The 23601-nt window shown below is 39.0% G+C and overlaps 1 protein-coding gene across 4 annotated transcripts in view; it reads right to left on the bottom strand.

The window, feature by feature from the left end:
• The window catches only part of ANKFN1 (ankyrin repeat and fibronectin type III domain containing 1), a 450535-nt gene that overhangs the window by 205299 nt on the left and 221635 nt on the right, over positions 1-23601 (bottom strand). Inside the window, exon 1 of one of the 4 annotated variants that reach the window (XM_072747536.1) lies at positions 2514-2597. The exons of the other annotated variants lie outside the window; for them this stretch is intronic. The gene's annotated coding sequence lies outside the window, so the exon portion shown is untranslated. Of the gene's footprint in view, positions 1-2513; positions 2598-23601 lie in introns of those variants that run through there. 4 annotated transcript variants of the gene reach the window in all.

Here is a 23601-nt window from a genome sequence, read left to right as displayed (position 1 = left end):
GAGAAAGTAACATATTATTTTAACCTCTCTTCCTTCCACAAAGCATTGGAGATAGAGGTGACCAGAGCAAGGACTACATGGCTAGGAGACCAAGAACTGGGTGTTGAAAAGAGGAGAGGAAAAGGAGAGTGTTGGACCAGCTCAGAAACCAGGACAAGGGAAGTGATGACAACTTCATGGAAGGCAAGGCTCTGAACTCCTTTATAAGCAAAGCAGAAAGTAGAGGGAATCATGAATCCCTTTCCTAAATTAAGGAACATCCCTCTAATACTCGAGTTTCATGACTTTAATTACCTCTAAAATTCAAGCAAAATAGTTAACTGGGAGGGGCACAGAAAAATTTTCTTTTTAGTACTGAAATCTCAGAACAAATTCATCACACAGCTCTTTATATAGGGAGTATTGAATAACACAATGGATGGTCTTCAACAGCAAATTTGCCAAAGATGCAGGAATATCCCCCATATGGCCATTTCTTCTATTAACATTCAACAAAAACCAAGGATAATCAGTTGTTTGTAGGAATATCTACAGTGAACCAAGGGCATGCAGTCTGATACATTACTTAGGTGATCTCAATTCATACAGGATAGATAGGGCTTTAGGATATAGATAGAGCAGCTAACAAATCAATCCAATGGATGCCACCAGTGTGCACAGAGTAGATTATTGGCTTAGTTAACTAATGGAGAAAGTTGAGAATTGGGTTCTGATTGGAAGGTATCTACATAGAGCAGGGCTATTTTGAAGATGGGGTGGGGAGTGCTCAGGTGAAAGAAGCATTTAGACTCATGATGATCAGCAAGCAGGTACTTTAGAGACCACAGAATTAGATTCAAATGTGGGTAAAATTCTCACAGAGTAGATGGTCTAAGATAGTGCTGGTATAATGAGACCTAGCTCTGAAGCCCTAAATCAAAAACTGAAGGAATTCATAGTCCAAGGTTCAAAATTATTATACTTCCAAATGGAAGAGAACCCCAACACTCAGATAACTAGTGTTATTTACAAATGCCTCAAGCACAACTGAAAAATGTCAAGAAAACCAAATTACTGATTTTAAGGGTTCCATAGTGAAAAGCCAATAACTTGACACTCCTCATGGTCACACCTATTTTTGAGTCCCTCCCTCATCACATACTATGTACTTTGATTGGTTACTTTTTGTATACAGTCCTACATTTGGCCTCCAGGCTGTGATGGTCCTAAGTCAGGTTCTCTAAACCCCTGGCCACAGCCTTTAAAACCTCCCACTTTATTACGTATTGCACCATTTGCTCCATTTGCTCAAATCTTGGGTTTCTTCTAAAAATTTCTGGAAATACTTAATTCCCATAAAACCCATGAGCTACATCAACATTTATTATTAAAAAAAATAATATTAGGAGTGCCTAGCCTGGGTGGCTCACTTGGTTGAGCTTCTGACTCTTGGTTTTGGCTCAGGTCATGATCTCTGGGGTGTAAGATTGAGGCCTGTATTGGGCTCCATGCTCAGAAGGGAGTCTGCTTGGGATTCTCCCTCTCTTGCTGCCCTTCCCCCCCTCAAATAAAAAATCTTTTTTTTTTTAAAGGTAATATTAAACTAGCATGGAAATGTAGATGCAGAGCAGAGAAAGAGGCAATAGAAGCTGCTCAGAGCACCTACAGTTTGATGGGAGCATCATAGAAAAAGTGCTCAGAAGTACTTGATGAGAAGGCCAGAGCTTGAAGACTAGGGGGAGGGCTCTGAGGAAGGCAATGCTGTTTACTCCTAGAGACAATGTCTTTGCAGTGGGGAGAGGAGGGTACTAAATACATTTGACAGGTTCCAAACAAGAGGAACCACAGAAAACAGACTCTGAGTCATGGAAAGGAATTTTGAGGCTATCTCGTTACGTGCCCAGTGTAGTCACTTACAAATGAGACAACTGAAGCCCAAGTGGACTGTCATTTCTCTAAGGTCAGAGAGTGGCATGGCAAAGGTTAGGGTCTGAACCTTGAGACACCCAGTCCCAAGTTCTTTTTGTCACACTATGCTGAGGGTTGCAAGTGTGGGAGAGAGCTGTCTTGCTATTTTGACAATGGGTTGACTTCATTGTGGCAGGAGCATGCAAGAGAGATTGGACATGCTTGGGAAATTTCCCCAAATCAACAGAAAAAGAATGGAGGAGTGTGTATGTAGACTGTAAACTTTTATTTTTTATTTATTTAAAAAATGTATTTGAGAGAGAGAGAGAGAGAGAGATTGAGTGCAGGAGTGGAAGGGCAGAGGGGGAGGGGGAAAGAATATCAACTTCCCATTAAGCATGGAGCCAGACTCAGGGATTGGTCTCACAGCCCTGAGATCACAACCTGAGCCAAAACCAAGAGTCGGATGCTTAACAGACTGAGCTGCCCAGATACCCCTAGACTGAAAACTTTAAAAATTTACTTCTGGTGTCTTAATGCGCTCCTGACAACCAGAGTTATAGGAAAATTCCAAGATTCCTCTAAATTTGGGAGGTCTGAGGGGCAGAAGAGGCTCTGAAAAATACCTGAGTCAGGTCAGGCAGGTGTGCAGCCAGCAGCCCCAGCTATTCAAGTTTCAGGAAAAGGGCAGTGATACCGATGGAATCCTTCTGCAGAGGGAAAGAGTTTCCACACACTGAATAAGTTACACAGCTCAGCTTCCTTACAGACAACACAAATCCACTGTGGTCACTTGACCTCACTCTGTGGCTTTCTCCTCATGGATCTGACCTACATGTACCAACCCTCCCACAGAGGAGATGCTCTTCTCCTGGCGTGCCCTGGCCTCTTTCCATTGCTATAATTTGTGGCTCGCTCCTGGAGGAGCCTAGGTCCCTCTCACCATCTTTAGTGAGACTCCAGTATTGCCTGGGCTGGATGCAGGGTCGGGGAAGTCCTCACAAACCATTTCCCCTCCTCCTTTCTTCCTTCTCTCCTCTTTGATCTTTTGACAAAGTGAAATGTCACACAATGGCAGCCTCAGAGGTCAGACTTGCATTGTTGGTTGGTCCCACCGAGGAGTCTTTAAGTTTAGAACCGCTGGCAGTCCTTCAGGATGGAGGCTAAGGTACAACAGCAGGTATCAGAGGGACTGTGACAAATGAGAATGGTGTCAAGAGAGACTATTCAAATAAACAGTTGGATGCTTGGAAGTACAGCCTGAAGACCTCAGATCTTTCTCTCCCCTCTGTTTTTTTTCCCCCCAAAACAGAAGATTAAGTTTGCTGTGAACATGAGCTGATGAAAAGAATTCAAATAGTGCTTTGAATAGGACCCCAGTCAGACCCACAGGAGAGCTACAAATTGCTTTTGGAGACACCAGTCTCCCTTTACAGAAAGTTAGCATAAAGCCCACATATCTTCTTTCTATAAGGTACTAACTTGTAAATTAACCTTTAATGGTGTATAAATGATGTTCTGAAAGAACTGCTTATGCAGCTATATTTATGATCTAGAAAATTGCAAATATTTACAAGATTATAGGTGTTAATGGTCTGTCAAAAATGTTTGTATATTGTACATACATTAAATCCCGGTTTCAGACCACCCTGGTATAAAAGACCACCACTCTCTAGTCCCATATAGTGTTTCACTTTGATTCCATATATGCCAATCCCTATAATTAGCCTGTTCCCTAATATAGATCAAGTCCACTTTATAGGGAATTCTCCCAATAGTTTTCATTTAATTTAAATCCACTGCCTGGGCCGTCTATGTAAACTGTTTGGTAAATGGCCCAGGATGGCCAATCGATCTTATGTCAGCCCTTCAGAGGCTCCTGGGCAATGGCCTGTGAACCTGTCTGTCTTGTTTCTGAGTGGGCCCCACTGTGAGGCCTCAGTGCTGGCTTTGATTGCTTTCCTGAAATAAAATTAAGTATATGTGCATGTTCCCATGACTCGGCCTTTCTGCTGAGGTTTGGTCATTTGAGCACTAAATGTACATAAGCACAGATATGATTCATTTCTTAGAGCAGCTTATTGTTACAACGGCACCTTAACTCTGGTGCTTGACAACAGGAAAGAATCCTGGGCAAAAGGGGGCAATCTCCTTTTTCCTACAACAGCTAATCCATGGCAGCTCCTTTCTCTGAACAATCTGTGTTACTGTTCCATGTGGGGGTGTGTCAGGAAGAAAACAAAAAAGGTCGCAGGTTGTTTTGAAATGGTTCTTCCATCCTAGTTTATGATCTCATTTGCACATTTTCATTAATGTCAAACTGTTTCCACGGCTGTCTCAAGATGATCGGTCTCCTGAGGCATCTGCCAAGGCTATGTCTGCTTCATGGGAATCGGGAGATCAAGCTTAATTTCAAATGTTACAAAAAAGAACTGCCTTCCCACCTACTCCAATAAAAACAACGCAGGAATATGTTTGCCCAAGTCCCGAAGAGAAAAGATTTAACTTTTGAATTTTTACATAGATCTTCAAATAATCACTCCCTCCCACTCTACTCCCCCATCCCACCCTCAAAAACAGAGCAGGGAAATAATAAAATCAATTTTCCCTTAAGCTCTTCAACGATCGCTGACGACACACACTTAATTTTCTTGAAAATAAAATAGGTGTTTGGGTGGCTTCGACATACTGAAACCATTGCAGTCTCTGCAGAGGTCTTAAATGGGGCCGGCCGGATGACTTCAGGCCCCAAATGAGGAGCAGAATTCCTCCAGAGCAAAGGGGAGAGGCTTGTGGCCACCCTAAGAAATCAAACTCTGTTGGGGAGACAGTGGCTCCACCAGACCTCATCAGCCTCTCTCTGAAGCAATTCTCAGAACTACCAAGTCTTTTGACCTGCCTAGTATTAGGGAAAGATGTATTAATATAATAGTAGGGTTCTTGGGAGGACTTAGATCTAGAGTGTTCCACTGGAGCTGTTTTGGAAATCTCACCACCTTGAAATGCCTGTCAGATTCATTAGACTAATAATTCCCTATCTTGGATCCTGGTCCCTTGGCAACCCAAACAGGGAGAGAAATGAGCTTCTCTGAGATATTCCCAACATGTTGGAAACACTCACTGGAGTTGTAGAGCTAACTGGGTTTGGACGCAAGGGAGAACTCAAATGTATTTCTTTTAACTCAAATTCTATCAGCTCAATATGTTTATGTTGGTTTTCTTACAATGGCAGTTTTTGTTTAATAACAGAAGAAGAAAGTCATTTCTCAATAATTGTATCCGGTATATAGACCTTATCATTTAAAATACGGAATCTGGGAGGGAAGAAGATTACAAGTTCCCTGGAGGTGAAAAGTGGGGAAGCACTGGTTTAGGGGGGCTCTGTGCAGGACACGGAGTACCAGGCCACCACATTTATTCAGGTGCCGAAAAGTAAACACAAAATGCAGATCCCAGTTAGGGACGGATTCCAATATCTGTCCAATTATCTTTTATGTTTACCTAGGAAAGCCAAATGTACATATTCTCTGAAGAGCCAAATGTACTGTATCCGCATGCTCTCACAAGAAGGGAATGAGTTTGCTTTCTCTCCTACTCAGGGAGAAATCCTCTTTAGGATGGAGGCTTACAATTAGGAAGTGACCCAGGCACCAGACAGGTGAGGCTGGATCTTGGCTATTCCATAGTATTGTTTAGGAGGGAGGGGGCTGGAAAAGTCATACAAACAGTCTTGCACCGACTTCTCCCGGTGAGGTTGGCAAAGCCTGGGAGGGATTCATCAATTGTTTCAAACTTATTTCTTTTTTTTAAACATTATGGGTTTGGCAAAACCCCAGACATACTTTACCAAGCACTTTTTCCTTCATTTTTTAATCCCATGTGTATTTCAAATGCAATCCGTATGTTACTGATTCATTTACACTTAACTCATCAAAAATGCTGGTTGGGATGAATTAGTCCATGCCCAAGGAGAAGTATGGTCCCCTTTTAAAGAGGATGTTAGGAACCTTCCCCCCACCCCACCCCCTGCATTTGCCAAATGTAGTTCAAAGTGAATCAGCACCCTAGCCCCACCCTACCACCACCACCACCAATTTTTAATAACATTAGAAAAGGCGATTCCAAAGAGCACTAAATTTGGGGAAATTTCTTCATTCCACTCTCCCTCATTTAAAAATCCTTGTGTATTTTAAGGGAAATCTAATCCATATGCTTCTGATTCATTTACACTTAAATCATTAAAATGTTGTTTTGAACGAGCCACTTGGTGAACAGAAATGAGTATGAACCTTCTCTTAAAATTATTTCTTCAAGCTCTTTTCTGCAAAACAGGAAGTCACACTGGGGAAGTTGAATACTCAAAAGTTAAAATTTGGTATGATAATTCTTGGGCCACCATGGTTTAGACGAATCTATTTTTGGCAACCCTCACACAAAACCCAGTGCAGTGCTCTGTTTGGATGGCAGATGTATGCTCATAATTGCACATAATCAGCTAAATTGCATCTGTGAGTAAGTTACTTCCTTTAAGTAATTTGAACGGTGTGTGTGTGTGTATGTATGTGAGCACACACAAATCTTTTGGATCCTTATAAGTATACCTGGCAGGATGGCACTAAAAAAGGATTCACAAGCTGAGAAAAAGGAGAGAATCAAACAGTGTATGTATCTGCCACAAGCATTAACTGGGAACACACAGGATACAGTCTTCTTTAGCTAGTCCGACTTAAAGTCTAGTTAAGGTCATTGAACCAGTGTCATCATGCTCATTGACAAACTAGAGGGGCAAATTATTACCATCTCGTTTTCTCTCTTGTCTATAATAACAGATGTCAGGGGACTTCACTCTTTTTTTTTTTTTTATCCTTTTTGTCTTCCTTCCCTGAATCTCAATGGTATAAATTATACCTGGAATACTTACTCCAGCCTTCTCAATGGTATAAATTATACTGGGAATACTTACTTACTTCAACCTTCTCATTTAACAGAGGAAGAAACAAAAGTCCAAGAGTTGGTGACAGAACTGGAACAAGGATAGAAAACATCTGACTCCTCGAGTCCCGCTGAGGCTCAACAGTGATTAAAAATGAGGCTCCGTGATGTGCATCAGAATACTGACTCCACCATTCGGGAGTGGGATTTTAGGCCTGTTACTGAACCTGGCTGTATCTTTACCCCCTCAGAAATGGTGGGTGATAATAAAAATGACACTACAGAGCTGTTGTGGAAGCTTACATAAGAAACTCCACATAATTGTCTAGATTTAATAAGTGCCCAACAAATCATAGATGATATTCTTTCTACTTCTCTGTGCAGTGACTGTATCTCTAATACTTTGGAACTTTCATCAGGGCAAAGGAACGTGCCTACCATTTTATGAATAAAGAGACCAGTAGTAGTAGCTGTGGTGGACCAGATCATTTGTGTACATTCTGAGGTCTTCTCTCTCCACCAGCTGTTTATTCCAGATCCTGCCCCATGGTGGGCAGGCTCCACATAGAAAGCACATGGGGTTCTTCTTGACATGGAACTCTAAACAAAATCCTTACACGCTGTGGGAATGTGAAAGCAAAATGGAGCCAATTTAGAGGGGAAAAATAGCATGATGATAATCATTTATTAATGTTATTATTTTAATGTCTACAGCCTAATATTATCTTTAAAATATATTTAAGCCATAGAAGGCATTATTGTTTCTAGTTTGGACCATGGGTCATGAAAGTTCCTCAAAGTTCACCTGTCAGATAAAGCCATCTAAATCCCATTTGAACTGTGAGTTGCAGGTTTCATGGAAAATAAACACACTGTATCATTTTTAATAAAATCATCATGCCCAAATCAACACAGAGGCAAGAAGGAGTTAAATTTGTAAGCCCTCCTATGGCTCTTCTTACTCTGGCTAAAATTCTAGACTTCCAGAAGAGAACTTTAGCAGCAGCAGCATCAATGTGCTACAGAAGCTGGTGGCAGTGTCAAGATTTTTTCACATCTTAGGTTCAGGAATTGTGGTGAGTTTTCCAGGATGGCATTAGAAGAGGGACAGGGCAAGCAGCTGACAAAGTGGTCTTGGAAGGGGTGGGGGTGTGTTGGAGGCAAAAAGACAGGTGGGATAACCTGTACATGTTTCTTTCCCTTTTGATTCCAAAGTCCTCTCCTGGAGCTCCAAATGCTGCCTGAGAAAACCTATGGCAACCTGTTTTCTAGGGTGACACATCCTTCAATATTAATTCCTTAAATTGTCTAAAGGAAACTGTGGCTGTGTCTGTTTCCACAGTGCCAAACATCTGGATGAAGGTTGGTAGGGAGGGAGTCCTCTGGATAGTCCTCATGTCCTCATTTGCTTATGGCCCGGAGGGTTGGTGACTGTGAGTAATTGGCAAGATTTCTCAAGAGGGCATCAGATGAATGCTTCTCAGGAGAGAAGCTCAGAGTCGAAGTGGAGGGTTTTACACACTGTTGGAAAATGCTCCCACCATGTCATCTGGGTGTCTGCAGGCCCTGAGCTGTGGGATTTACCCTCTTTTTCCAGAGTCATGAGCAAGAGACAAACTGTTAATGTTTAAGGGCCAGTGAATAAATTAGTTGTGTAGCATGTCATATTAATATAGCCCTGGGGTTTGCAGCTCCATCTGCAGCCAGAAGGAGGGAACAGATGAATCCTGAAGGTCTTTATTTGCTCCAGGACTCAAAGGGCTTATCACAGCCTTTTAGTGTCAACTGTCTCTAGCACAGAAATGGCATCTCTACCTCCAGAACCACCACATTATCATCATCCTCATCATTACCATCCATCAAGATAAAGCTAGTGGGTGTTTAAAATATGCAGGCACCAAACCAAGGGCTAGAAGTTATTCAATCTACAAGAGCCCTTTGAATAACCCATCACAATCTCCTATTCATAAATCAGGAACCCAAGGTTAAGTGAGTTGACCAAGTCACCAAGATAGCAAGTGGCATATTTGGGACTTGACCTCAAAGTCTACAATGTTAATCAGTATGTGGTTGGGTAATATGGGCCTCACTTGAATGAATGAATGAGTGAGTGAGTGAACAAATGATTACAAAAACACATTCTGACTTGACTCACTTCAGTGACTCTTCATAATCTTAGAAGAAAATATTGGTTTGGCAAAAGAACTAATTGTAGGATTGAATTCTTGATTTGTCACTTTCTACACATGTGGTCTTAGGTAGCTAATTATGTCTTTGAGCTTAATTTTGTATCTGTAAAGTAGGGATGATATCAAATACTCTGTAGAGTTATTATTAAAATTTTTATGTATAATATATAATGTGTCTGGTTCATAGTTGACGCTTGATATGTGTTACATATTATTTTTAAACAATTACGATGTTTATATTAATTGATAATTGCATGTCCATCCGTCCAAACTATCCATCAAGAAAAGCAAAGTATGGGCGAGTGGCAGTCAAGGGAGGCTGGCTGCATTTTCTGCTCTCTTCTTCCTACCATTCTTAAACCTTCAGAAAGTGCACTTCCTTGGCTTCTACTTTTAACTCCAAGTTCTCAGCCACAAATGCCTCTCCACCATGAAAAAGCAAACCTCATTAAATTCACCTTTAATAAGGTGAGAGAACTATAGGAGGAAAGGCTTGAAAGTCTGCTAATAGAAAAATGCCCAGATTTTGAGAGACTAAGAGAAATAGCACATTTTTCTTATTTTGTCATTTGCAAATAGTATTTCTTTTCAACTCACAAATAACGGATTAAAATCAATACTTCTCTGCTCCCCAATAAAATGGCTTGATTGGAGTCTTTGGAAATGCTTTCATTAATCTTTTCTAAGCCCTACCAGGATGTTCCCAGACTAACCCTGGCTCTGGTGATTTACATAGCTGGACAATGAAGGAATTCAGGATGGGAATAGCTACTCTTTGGGCAGGTCTCAGCTCATGACACATTCTTTCTTTAGGCAGAATTATCATCTCCTAATTTTTCTCCATAGTGAATTTACAGTTCTTACATAGATTCCTATTATTAGAGCATAGTGGCTTAACCAGTAATGAGAACATATAACCAAAGTACTCAAATATTTTAGACTTCATTGTCTTGAATGTCTAACATTTAACAAGCTTGCGTAAAAGCTATGTGATACACAACAGTCCAGTGAAAAGTTGACCCATTACAAATCATGATTGGGTTACACTTACCACACTGACCTTCTTGGTTTGTAAACAGACTACTTTTTCACTGGGGTAACATAGAGATTATGTTTCCATTACAAATTAGCCACTTCTAAATTTATATGATTAATTTTGACTTCTTTGGGGGACCAAGGAAATGGTGGAAATGTACTCTTTTCTTTTTACAAGTCAAAAAGAGTATCCCCTTCCACACTGCCTGAACCTAAAGGGCACAGTATGTGTCTTTTTCTGGGGCAAATATCTATGTCAGGTTGACAGCACTGGCAGAGAGAGCTGAATGCTACATCCCAGGAGTTTGGAGCTGTGCTGTGACCCCAAAGCAGGAAGTCTGAGAACAGCTGGATTTGATTCCTACCTTCTCTACCCTCTCTGTACCCAAAGGCACAAATGCTCTTCCTAGTATGATCCATAGCTTCAATCTCAAGAATTTAGGTGACACAAACTATCAGCTGTAACCAGCTGTCTCCAGTAAAACAACATCAGTGAGGGTTTGGCACAGAAGACAATCATTGAATCAAATGGCCATAGTCAAAGATAGGTTAGAACCCAGGAGTCACTTTCCTTACTGCCTTTCTTCCCTATTTTCACACCCTCCTCTAAGTGTTCACTGCCTTTTACTGTTCGTTCCTCCTCTCCTTGGCCCTCTCAGACAGTGGTCACTTCAGCCTTAATGTTAGTGGATTTCAAGTCTGGTGGCAACATGTACAGAAAGTGGTAATGGAACAGGGTCCTTTGCATCTAAGAGATACCAGACATTTGCAGCCAGAGCCACAGAATTGGACCCCCTCCCAACCAGAGCACAGGTCCCCAGCTCCTTTATTGGTCTCCTTCCTCACCACTTCTTCTCCCCACTTCCTGAATACCCAGGATCCAGGGCTCATGCTCTCACTGTACTCTCTTTATCTCTGTCTTATGTGGGTTCTACCCCAGAGGCTCTGAGATCGGTGGTTTGGGGTTCAGCCCGGATGTGGGGCATTTTCAGAGCTCCTCTGGCAATTCTGATGTGCAGCAGGGGTGGAAAAGCTCTGCTGTGGAGAAAAACAGGCATGCAATCTAGAGGAAAGCAGATTTTAGAGCTATAACCAAGGTAAAAGAATTACCTAAGAGTTCTGGCTATGGAGAAGGAGTATAGTCACTCATGTGAGCAAAGTAACAGGCTCAACTAACTACCCTTAGCATACTGGTACATATAGAATGTAGTGAGAGAAACTTTGGTTTAATTTTCATTTGATAAAAACACTAACTTTGGTTTGTTGATGCTCAGGTCACATAGTGTTGTCTCACAGCCTTAACTTTGAGATTAGTGAAAACATTTGTACCTTGCATTCTCTCAGGTTCTAGAATGCTTTAAATACTAATAAATTACTAATTACCTGCGCTCATGATGGGGATGAGGCAGTGGTTCAGGAATCCCAATATGCTGTAAATTGTTTTGTTTTGTTTTCATTCCCCTGGACATCTTTTGGTACATGTTCTAGTGAAATGCTTTAGTTTTCATAGAAGACTACTGGTTCAGCATGAGAAAAATTATCAGCAACTGTGAACATCTATTCTCCAAGTACTTGACAGAAAATTTGACCTTTCCAACCTTGAATGTTCCATTGCTCAATCCTTATTAAAAATTCAGTTTTAAGAAATAATATTCCATAGGGTTTGCCAGAAGAGATGAAGATAGCACATAAATGCCAGAATAGTCTGGGCACTTAGTGAGAACCAAGCAGGGTGAACTTCTGTCCTTCTAGGTGCTCTAAGTACTATCCCTGGATGAAGCCAGACCCTCCATAATCTACATGGCCAGGCTGCAGCATTCTTGTGTCTTATCCAGATGCTTCCACTGTCCTGGGCATTGTATTCCTCCTGGCCTCTATGAAGCAAGGTTCAAGAATCAGCCTGTTGAAATTTACCATTGAATTGATAGAGGCAGGTACATTTTCAGAGAACCCACAGGAGAAATGTCACTGAGGCCTCAAGGCCAAAAGCAGTGGTGTTTCTCCTGAGAATCTAGATTTTTTTTTTATTTTAATAAAACTATTAAAAGGTTTGGAGCACCTAGGTGGCATAGTCTGTTAAGCCTCTAAATCTTGATTTTGGGTCAAGTCATTATCTCAAGGTCCTGAGGTCGAGCCCCACATTGGGCTCCATGCTCAGAGCAGTCTGCTTGAGACTCTTTCTCTCTCTGCCCCTCCCCACCTGTACACACACACTCTGTCTCTCAAAAATAAATAAATAAATCTTTTTAAAAAAGAATAGCTTTAGGTTCTTTGCAAAATTGAGAGGGAGTTCCAGAGATTTCCCATACTACCCTGCCCCCAATATGTATCTAGACTCCCCCATTACCAACATCCCCCAGCAGAGTGGTACACTGGTTACAATCAGTGAACCTACATGGACTGACACATCACCATCACCAAAAGTCCACAATTTATATTAGATTCCTTCTTGGTAGCATACATTTCCTGGGTTTGGACAAATGTATAATGACATGTATCCATCATTATACTATCATACAAAGTACTTTTACTACCCTAAACCCTCTGTGCTTCAACAATAGTTGAAACCCTTCCATTTTTCCTAGCTCCTTGAAACCACTGATCTTTATACTGTCTCCACAGCTTTGCCTTTTCCAGAATGTGATATAGTTGGAATCACTGGGTCTGTAATCTTTTCAGATTTAGATTGCTTTTACCTGATGCCTACCATGAACTGCGGCTAGGAACTTCAACATTAATCAGTGACCCATTGTTGGTAACCATGTAGATACCTTGGAAAGAAATTTATTTAGTTATTTTTTCCTAATCAGCACCTAAACATCTATTTACTTGTGTTATTATAATTAAAATTAAGTTGTTATGGAAATGTTATGGTGTAAAATCATCTGTTATTTTTACTGATAGCAGCTTTTTGATAAATCATTCTTTTTTTGTTTCTGAGGGAATGCTTCAGATTCTTTATCACATCTTCAAAGGGGTCCGCAGCTCCATACAAAAAAATACAGACTACTGATTCAGAAAAAGGTTTATAACTCTAATCCAGCATCTGAACAGGACTTCCTGGCATTCATTTTAGAAGCTACCCTCACCCTTTGCTTCATTTTTCTCTTTTTAGTCTCTTAATGCTCATATTCCAGGAACTTTTTGTATGGACTCACAGATCTCTTCCTACAGAAGTTAGGAGTACTGGTTACTTTCTTTCTTTTTTCCCCCTTTTAATTCTCCTGATGAAACATACATTTTCATGTTCATGTTCAAGCTTCATCTGGGGTGGGAGTCAAAACAAGTGAGATGAGGTCAAGTGGGTGGTCTTTAGCATCGAAACAGTAAGTGGAAATGAACTGTGTGGTAGTGGGATGGATGTCTCATCTGAAAATTTGGACCTCAGAAGAGATTTTGGGCAGGAGGAGATTTATACTCTGCTAATTCCATTACAAAAGTCTTTCCTGATATAAATGCAACTAAGTCAAATTCTGGCTTAATTAGCATGAAAACTGCTCTAGAAACAGAAGCTTCATTTTTTACACACCACCACACACACTTTCATGAGATTCCATTTATTACTTTATCCCTGAATCACAGATCATGCTTTGGGGAGCACCTCTTCTACATTACAATTGAAACATTATCTCACACCATTGCAGTTAACCAAAGGTCTCATGTTAAAGGAGACCAATGAAAAAATACTAAGTATCTGGATTTCTTTGGGAAAAAAAATGACCAATTGTTTCTGTTTCATTAACAAGACTGTTTGTTTTTATTAGCATGATTGTATATGGCTCTTGTTTTAGGCAGCTTCAAGAATTTTTTGGAAAGAAGTGAAGTATAAATAGATTCAGTATAGAAAATGATGCATTGGGTTTAGCTTGCCCTCCAACCTCCCTGGCATGAGAAAGTTTGTTAAAATTGTTCAAAAGTAGTAAGGTTTGTTTGTTTTTAAAGTAATAAGGTTTCAAGTAATGCTATACTATTTTAGATACATGATCAGATATAATTATCTATTGTATTTAGGAGGGAAACCCTGGCTGCATACCATATTCCCTAATCAATTGCTGGCTTAATGAAGCCAAGTAACTTAACTCTTCAGAGTATGCCTTCCCCTTTCACTTCAAAAGAGCTGTAAAATATGATGCATAGATCTAGTTTGTGTGGCATATCCCAACCAGATGCTTTAAGAAAAAATATTTTGTGGTCAGAATTGGTATTTATTTATTTGAATAATAATGCCAAGCTCCTTAGATTAATGATATAAAATTTTTGTTTATATTTCTGGGTAGAAACATGTTAAATAATGATACATTTTTTTTTTTTGTCAGCATGTTATCATTATCCTATACTGTGCCCTTGGCAGACATTACTAATCAACTTTGCCATTATTTCTTTGAGTTGGGACTTAGATGAAGACCCTGGAACTACAGTTTCAATAGACTGTACTTCACTGAAAGATGAAACTTATTTGCCTTGCATATTGAAGCAGGCAAAATACATGAGAGAATTATGAAATGTTGTAAATGGGTATATCATAGCACTGCCTAGGATTCTAAATAAAGAGTAAAACTGGGGTTTTTGAACCCTAAATTTTCAAAGGAAGCAGAGAATGGAGGATCCTTGGGTTATGTTGTCTTTTCTGCTCCATTTTTTTTTCATGAGAAACTGAGCCTCCTGTTATTGTGGAGGTGCTGAGATTGAGAGTGGGGATTGTTGAGGGGATGCCAAGCAAGTGGGGCTCCAATGTCCTAAGTTTGTTTCAACCACTGTATAAATGTATACAATAAAACTGTTTCACAGAAGTTTTTTCTCCTTAGAAAAAAATGCTAACAATGGTGTAGCACAAAATCCAGAAGCACTGGAAGCTGCCCCAGTGATTAAATCTCAAAAAGTGCTATGGGACTATTGGCTTTCCATATGGAAAAAAGTAAAATTCCTCTTCTAATTTATTCCCATATGAAAGCCAACAGACCCACAGCACTTACTAAACAGTCTACCCTTCTCTACTGATGTTTCATGATCTCTTTTTTTTTTTTTTATTGATCAGAGCCTTCTATAAGTCCTTTGTGGGGGGATGTCTATTCTATTCTAGTATCTATTTGTCTATCCCTATGACAATGCATGCTATCTTAATGACTACAACTTTATAAGTCTAGCTATCCATTCATGACAAGTTTGCTTAACATTTGTCCCTTTCTAGAATTGTCTTGCATATTCTGGGGCTATTGTTCTTCTATACAGAATTTAGAATCAATTCATCAAGTTCTGTGAATAATTTTGTTGGTATTTTGATCAGATTTCTTTTGAATTTACAAATCAGAAGAGAATTTACATCTTTATAATTTTACATTTTTATAAAGTTGAGACTTTCCGTGCATGAACATTATATATCTGACCATTTATCAGATCTAATCTTATGTCTTCCAACAACTTTTGCTTATGAAAATCTCAAAGGTTAGGATGATTTTAGCTATAGGTAAGTTACTTGCTTAATGATACCCTGAGCCATTCTAGCAAGACTGGAACATGACTTGGGAATTTTCAGCCCCATTCTATGTTGTTCCCACATGGGCATGCTCTACGCACTGTCAGCCTTTCTCTCTTGGTCCTTGTCTCCCCAGTGGGTTTAAGTCCCCATTGTCCACAGCATTAACTTGCTTGAAGGCACCTTTTTGCCTTCCCTTCTGTGACTCACTTCCTCACTCTGTTACTCATGTTTCCTGCAGTTGCCTCCTGATAACCACATGTACTTGCATCCTTGCCTCAGGGTCTGCTTCTGGGGAATCCTTGACAAGTATTAAATACATTTCCATGCCAAATGTAATAAAATCTAATTCTTGGAACCTAAAGAATAAACAAATAAAAACCACCCCAAAAAACAAATCCCCCCAAAACACCACCCATGATAACCTCCTGATAGAGTCATTTAGGGGAAGAGCATGAGCTTTGGGACCTGACAGTTGGTTGAATTTCAGCTTCCTAATTTTTTTACTGTATGGCCTCAATAAACCTCTGTCTTTCAGCTACACGAAAATAGTAACTTAGGTCTCATAATACTGTTCTGATTATCAAATCTTACATTCATTCAACAAATATTTATTTCTTCAGGCATAACTTATGCAAGGAGCATAGTTAAGTAGCTGGCACAGACTGCATGTACAGTTAATGGAATCTATGGTTATTGCTGTACCATGACAACTGAAAGGCAAAGCAAATTTTGAATTTGTGGCAAACAGTGATATTTGATAGTAGGGGCCTGAATCTTTCATAGGTATTATACACCAGGGCTCCTCACGCTCTGTATCATTGGGTGAACCACTGAAGGCACATAGACTAGGGTTCAAATACCCAGTGTATTAGCTGAATGCCCTTGTAAACTTCCCTGGGTCTCTGCAATGGGGATCATGATGCATAGTATACCTAAAAAGCCATGATGTGGAACCAATGAGAAAATGGACATAAAGGTCAGGCCATCGGCAAGCGTATGCTTCTTAATCTCTCTTTACAAAGATCTCCTGGTTGCTGCCTATGGAATACGTGGCATCACCTTCTCCTGACATAACATGTCACATCCAAAGGCATTCCAACAAGTTCAATCAGTGGACACTGTTCTGTCCAACTCTCCAAAATTAACAGCAGTTAAAACAGAATATTGCTTTCTATACATTTACTATAGGCAACAAACAGAACCCTGTCATCCATAATCTATGGAGTTTTCTAGAATGCAGCTTGAGAGAAAACATACTGAGCCCAAGTCGGAAGACAAAGAGGAATGTAATGACTTTATTCAGTCTTAGTGAGCAACCTTAAGAATAGAACAATTAAGAGCGATAAAAATATCATGGGTTTTAGAATCATGTGGACTTAATTTTAATTCTAGTTCTGCCATTTTCTAGTTACATGTGACCTTGAGTAGAATACTTCATATCTGACCTTCAATTTCTTCAGTGAAATGTTGATACAATCCCATTTTGCATTATTTACAGGATTAAATCAGGTAATTAGGGAAAACAGCCTTACATGTATAAAATACTCTGTTGGCACCTGGCACATAATGAAAGCTCAGTCAGAGTAAGTGGTAATAATTGTGGTGTATAACTCTGAAATACTTAGTTTAGTGTTTTCTTACCTATGGTTGCTGGTCTACCATATGGAATATTTGTGGGAAACTTGTGTCTTCCAATACGTGCCATGCTTAACTTTTATAAATTAAACTTTCAAATGACCTGCATTTTTGTGTATCATACATTTAAAAATCCCTAAATGTCTTCCCTGTAGCAAATTCACACTTGTACTTCAGTTTGTCAAAGAGACACGTCAAATTTTCTTTGTGTGGTACTGCTTGCCAGGTGTCTGCTGCAATGCCATCATGGTCTGCAAAGCAACATTTGTCAGTTGTCTGAGTGGTTTATTGTATTTTCTCTTATTATTTTATAAACATGAATGGAAAATGGGAAAATGATAGATATGATTTTAGTGATAAGCATAGATTTAAGAAGGAAACCATTCTACATCCTGAAACAGCAGACCTTTAACTTTGGTTTGATGTTCTATTGACTTAAGCAGATTAACTGTGTGTTTTAAGGTGAAGAAAATTAAACACAACTCTAGAATAAGTAACCAATGCTTGAAGCTTGTACCTAAATGGGAAGATAGAGGTAGGGATTTTAAATATCCTTTAAGTTTTCTGAATGGAAGCTCCCTTATAAAATGCATGGCTATCCCTTAACACTCATATATTAGACTTTAGCATAATTTTTAGTGATATATACCAATAGGAAACAGCCTACATTTCTAAAAAGTCTAATGGAAAATGAGAAGTTTTTGTTTCCTTATGAAATTGTAACAACTCATACAGTACCACTGATTGTGTCAACTAAGTCAAAGTTCGGACTGGCAATTTCCCATTTTGATTCATAAAAATGGCAACATTTATTATTAATTATTTGTTTAGTAGGCTAAGTTCTTAAAAGCACAAGCTCTATTAGGGAACAAATATGAAAGAGGCTTATAAAGAAAATAATAGAAAAGGATGGAAACCAAATGGATCCAACAAACATAGTTGTGTGTTTTTGTAACTTGAGCTGCAGCCATCGAGCTACAGAGATGGGTCAGAGGCTGATAGATGGTATGTCTCTGGAGGGACTTAATCTTGTTGAGATTGGTTTCTTGGAGACAGAACAGATAAAAAGTCTTGGTTCAGTCCTCACTGAAGCCTCTGCCCATGATGCTATGAATGTGGTACGTTTGCTCCAAATACACAAATTAGGAAGCAGACCCCTATCTGGGTAGTCAGTCTATATCTCAAGTTATATTACCAGTGAAGTTTGAAATCACCTTGCAACCACTAGTGGCTTTTCCCCTTATCTGATTAGAGAAGGTGGTGGCAGTGTGGAATATAGAAAAAGAGTAACGCTGATTACAGATGCGTCTTTTTGGCTGAATAATATATTCTTCTGCAAAGAGATGCTATCTTGATAGGCAGGACCATTTTAACCTGATTCTGGGGAGGAAATAACCATCTGTCTTCTCTCTGACCTTTTAGTAGGTTTGTGCTGCCTGTCTTCTCTTTTAATAAATTGCAACACAGCTCACCTATTCAAAGAATCCATAAAACATGACTTAGTGCTATAGCAAAACTACAGAAATCAATTACTAGCACAGCTCCTGCAGTTTTGTGTTGAAATTTCAGAATAAAAGTAGGGTCCCTCAGTTTCGTAAGAGCATTGTTTTTCTCTTGATAGTGTCCCTTCACCCCCACTTCTATTTAGTCTTCATTTTAATGACATAATTAAAAGGGACTTGAATGTGTCCTCCTTTAAAACATTGCTAAGTAAAATTCTCTCTCATATACAGATAAATTAGTGTTACTTTAAGGATTTGATATCAGCTTTAAAATGTTAACTGATCAAATTTAAGAATCACAGTAGAGTCACAGGACATGTGGGATTTGGATTTTAAAATTGACATGTAAAAGCTGCCAACTGTCAAAGTTACCAGTGAAAATTTATGGTCACCCATAAACTATACCATGGGACCATCCTTCAATAAGTCCATTGCAGCAGGAAACACCACTCTTGGGCACCAGGTCAAGTTGTTATCTTGTGTTGAGATGCCAAGATGTTTTTTTAAAAAAGCATCTTGAAATACTAGAATCACTCTCCATTTGGTGAAATCTTCACTAAGACATGTGCCTGGCAAAGGGCCACCAAGTTTCCTGGAGGCTAGACAACATTTCTCACTCAATTCAAGTGTTCTTAATCTTTTTCTTTGTGATAAATATTATGTAGTTAAATTTGCAGATTACAAAAAAAAGGGACCATTGAATATCAAAATTTAAAATATAAATAGGGACATTTGGAACTCTATCCAGCAAATTTTAAGAGGCTCTGACAAGTAAACAATCAGCAAGTGTTTGGTAATTCAAATATTCATATTATTAAAGCCTTTTTAAAAAATATTGTAATTAGAAAAACTGTAATTATTATGACTAAGGAAGTATATTGGAATTTTAATGGAATAAAAAGTTAGCTATTTGACTGATCCTTCTCTAAATAAAAAACCTTCCCCAAAGCAAAGCTGTGGCTTAAATGTTTCTTGTACCGAGGAATAAGTTGGGAAAAGCTTCAGAGGGACAAGGTGGGGATCCTAGGAAATTGATCTCTTTATTAGCCCTCTTCTCACCCCAATACTCATGTTAGAGTCTCAGGTATAACCATCCTGCTAAGGTCCTCTAGATCCAGCCATGCTTAGCCCAATGCTGCTGGCTGCATGTAGTCTGCCTGCATTCATGAAAGGAGTCGGTATCTAACTTCAGGCATACAAATTCAAAACACATTAAAGATAAGTGGTAATATCACTTACTCCTCCAGCTTTCTCATGACCTGGTATTGAGAAAGCCTCTCAGAGCTTGCCCTTAGGCGGCTGGACTCTGAAGGCTGAGTTCAGGATCTACTGTAATACAGTAACTTATGAGTAACTGAGAGAGTTGATTCTGGGCAAGTGACTTTGGGTACCAGTTACACAGGGAAGGAGTCTACTAAGGAATCTTGAATCCTATCAGTTCAGGAAAAATGATAAAAAGTGGTCTCTCCTCCATTTGGGGCAAATGTTATAGAAGAAGCTAGTCCTTTAGAGTCATTCTGCTCTATCTTCACTTTGATGTCTCCAATAGAATATAAGATATGACACACAGGTACTGTCTTTATTCATATATCAGATCTTCACTTAGCATACCTAGCATGTGTCTGCTAAATAGTACATACTTGATTAACGTTTTAAAAATTAACGTGAAAAAAAAAAATAAAAAAAAATAAAAATAAAAATTAACGTGTTAAATTTTACAGGTTATGAGTAGAGAAGAGCCCATCACCACTGTTTTAAGTCACCTCTCCCTTCCTGTCTCACTGCCACATTCCAGGTATGCCACTCAGAACTTCCCTCCAAGCAGCATCTCGCTCCCCCTTCTGCTTATGATCCCTGATATTTCAGAATGATCTATGGCTGAACTTAGGAGACTAACTGGCTTCTCTGCCATGGTACAATGAAGTTTCATTTAACTGGAAATGTATTCAAAGACAAGAATTACAGAACATTATAATTATGTTTTAAATTTTTTTTAATTATGTTTTAAATTTTAATATAAGAAACATTCTTCAAATACCCTTAATGTAATTGGAGGTTGAAAGTCTAATTCCAGGTTTAAAGTGCATATATTTATGTACAATTCTAATAAATGCAGCCCTTTAAACATTTCTCCTGAGTTGGTTCTCATGGTGAGAAGGTGGTTCACGACCATCCTAATCCCTTAAATATAATAGTCAGTATATCTACCTGAGAGTTTCTTGGGCTATCTGTAGAGTTTTATGTAAGCTAGTTCCATTTTTGGTTCCCTATAACACCACATCTCCTAATGTTTGGCTTCAGATCTAGATGTTGCCCCTATTTTGCCACTGTTGTGGTCCTTCTCACAAGTATGTAATGATCTTTCTTTCCTGTCTTTGGGTGGTTGAGTATTCAAATGATGACATTAACTTGCTGTAGGATCCCTTCTGATTTGGATTTTCTTATAGGCCCTTAGCGTCTTTGCTCAAGCTTTACTTCTTGTTTGCCTCATTCCCATTGCCACAAAGTATCTGGCTAAGACTTGGCCTCATTCATTGAACATTTGGCATTCATGTCCTGTCCTAGCTCACAAACCTCTCAGCTTTGAATCCCTATCCTATAGTCTTTCCAATCACTTAGATTGTGTAAGATGGTCACTTGAAACTGCGCCCATCTGGTGCTGACATGGTAGCATTTGGGGGAAGAAAAGATAAAATGGACAAGGTTCAAGTAGGCAAAAATCTATGAAATTTAGATTAGGTCTATCTGCAAAACTCCCATTATGAGCTCATCATGACTAACAATTACATTAGCACTTTCCATTGTTTGGCTTCTCTCATTTAACATTATTTGTGAGATTTATTCATGTAGTTGGATGTAGCAGAAGACTGTATATTCTCATTGCTATACAGTACTTCACTGTATTAATATGCCACAATGCATTTCTGTTGGATTTATATGTCAGGATGGAATCATTAAATTATAGGGTATACACGGATCCCTGGGCGGCTCAGCAGTTTAGCACCTGCCTTTGGCCCAGGGCGCGATCCTGGAGTCCCAGGATCGAGTCCCACATCGGGCTCCCGGCATGGAGCCTACTTCTCCCTCCTCCTGTGTCTCTGCCTCTCTCTCTCTCTATGTCTATAATAAATAAATAAATAAATAAATAAATAAATAAATAAATAAATCTTAAAAAAAATTATAGGGTATGCATATGTCCATCTTTAGAAGATAATGTCAATTTTCCACAGTGGTTGTACAAAATGCCTCATCTACCAGCAGTGTATGAGAACTGCCAGTTGTTTTAACTCCTCACCAGCCCTTGGTGTTTTCTGTCTCCTACCATAACTATTTGTTGAATGTCAGCTTATGTTAGTAAAATCTAGATTATATGCTAGAAGTTCCTTGGAGTTACTTTAAACTGGTATCTATTCATGATCTGGGTTGCTGGATTTTACAATGTCTTAAGATGTAGCATTGAGATTCTCTATGGTCTGTCTCTTTCCTTGTAAAAGATAAGGTGCTTTATAAATAAGTAATGAAGTTACTTTAGCCATCAAATTAACTTAACATGGAGACATGATAATGTGGTGACTGTTTTTGGAAGTTAACTAGAATAAACAGTTTTATTCCAAGCCATTTTCTAACTCTTAGACTTTAAGATTATACTGTATCAACAAATTGTTCTGTAACTTCCATAATGCCCACTGATGAAAAGCAATCATAACTAAACTTAAAACAACCTCTCTATGGTCTTTGGTGCCGTGAAATCTGCTGTAACTCCACTGGAGGATCTCTGCTTCTGTGTGTGAAATAATGGACAGAAATAAGAGAAATATAGACTATATATTCAGTATCTTCATTGGTCTTTCAGACCAAAAAAACCATGATCAACCCACATATAATAGAATAAAAATCAGTATGTAGTCAATTGTTAAACAGGATGCTCTAATTGTAAGTACCATAGCATTAGTATTCTTATTATACTATATTGTAAATTTTTATTTCCATACTAGATATAAGTTCCATGAAGACAGGGACATGCCCATATCCTTTATTACCGCATTCTTAGTGCTAGTATAATGCCTAATATATTACAGCACCCAATAAATGTTTATGGGACTAAATTAAAGGAATATAATACAGAATTTAGAATAAGTAACCAGGGAAAGATGATTCAGATTTAGGTAGGCAAAAAGGAAAAGACAGGCTTTTCTAGGCAGAGACCATGCACCAGTTTTACACTACTGTTTCCTATTACTGCTATTATCCTTTGCACTTAAAAAAATCATAATTATCTCAATTCATTCCACTCCCTCCCCCCAGAAAACTATATAAGTTTGTGGGACTCAGTTTAATGGAGTAAATCAAAGTAAAAAGTAAAAAGATACAGCCTGGTTCACAAGCAAAATCAATAACTCTGTAGATAACAAAATAGAAAAATGAAAAAACAAGTACAGGAGTGAAGCTCTCTGGCTGAGCTTCAATCTGGGATCAGGATGAGGAAGGACTAAAATCAGGGAGGACTAGGAACTCAGTACCTATAGTTTACTGGGGTTTACAAATGCTTGATGTCAAGTGGGAATGTAGAGCTAAGCTTACTGCCTGAAACCAGGAGGTAATGTAGGTCTTCCCTATTTGTCAAAGGAGAAAGAAAAAGGTTGATGTCACCTGTTGCTTGGGACGGGAGGCCTAGGGAGGTTGTATAACATAGATTCAGCTTTATAAACAATAACTGAGCCAAATTTTACTAGTTTGGGGGCTTGGGTCTTGGATATCCCCAGTATCACGATGGGGTAAGAGCATAAACATCTATTAAAGATTTATTTGGACTGGGGGTCCTGAGTGGGGGCTGAGTAGAGATAACAGCAAAACTTTTAGACAAGGAGGAATGAGGAATATAGGATGGAGGAAGGGAGAGAGAGGAAAGTCTTAAGAAAAGTAAGATATATATATAACATTTCCA

Source organism: Vulpes vulpes, chromosome 2, assembly GCF_048418805.1.
Source record: "Vulpes vulpes isolate BD-2025 chromosome 2, VulVul3, whole genome shotgun sequence".
NCBI classification, from domain to species: Eukaryota; Metazoa; Chordata; class Mammalia; order Carnivora; family Canidae; genus Vulpes; species Vulpes vulpes.
The sequence above is the reverse complement of the archived record's forward strand: the minus strand, read 5'-3'. Positions and strand labels throughout refer to the sequence as shown.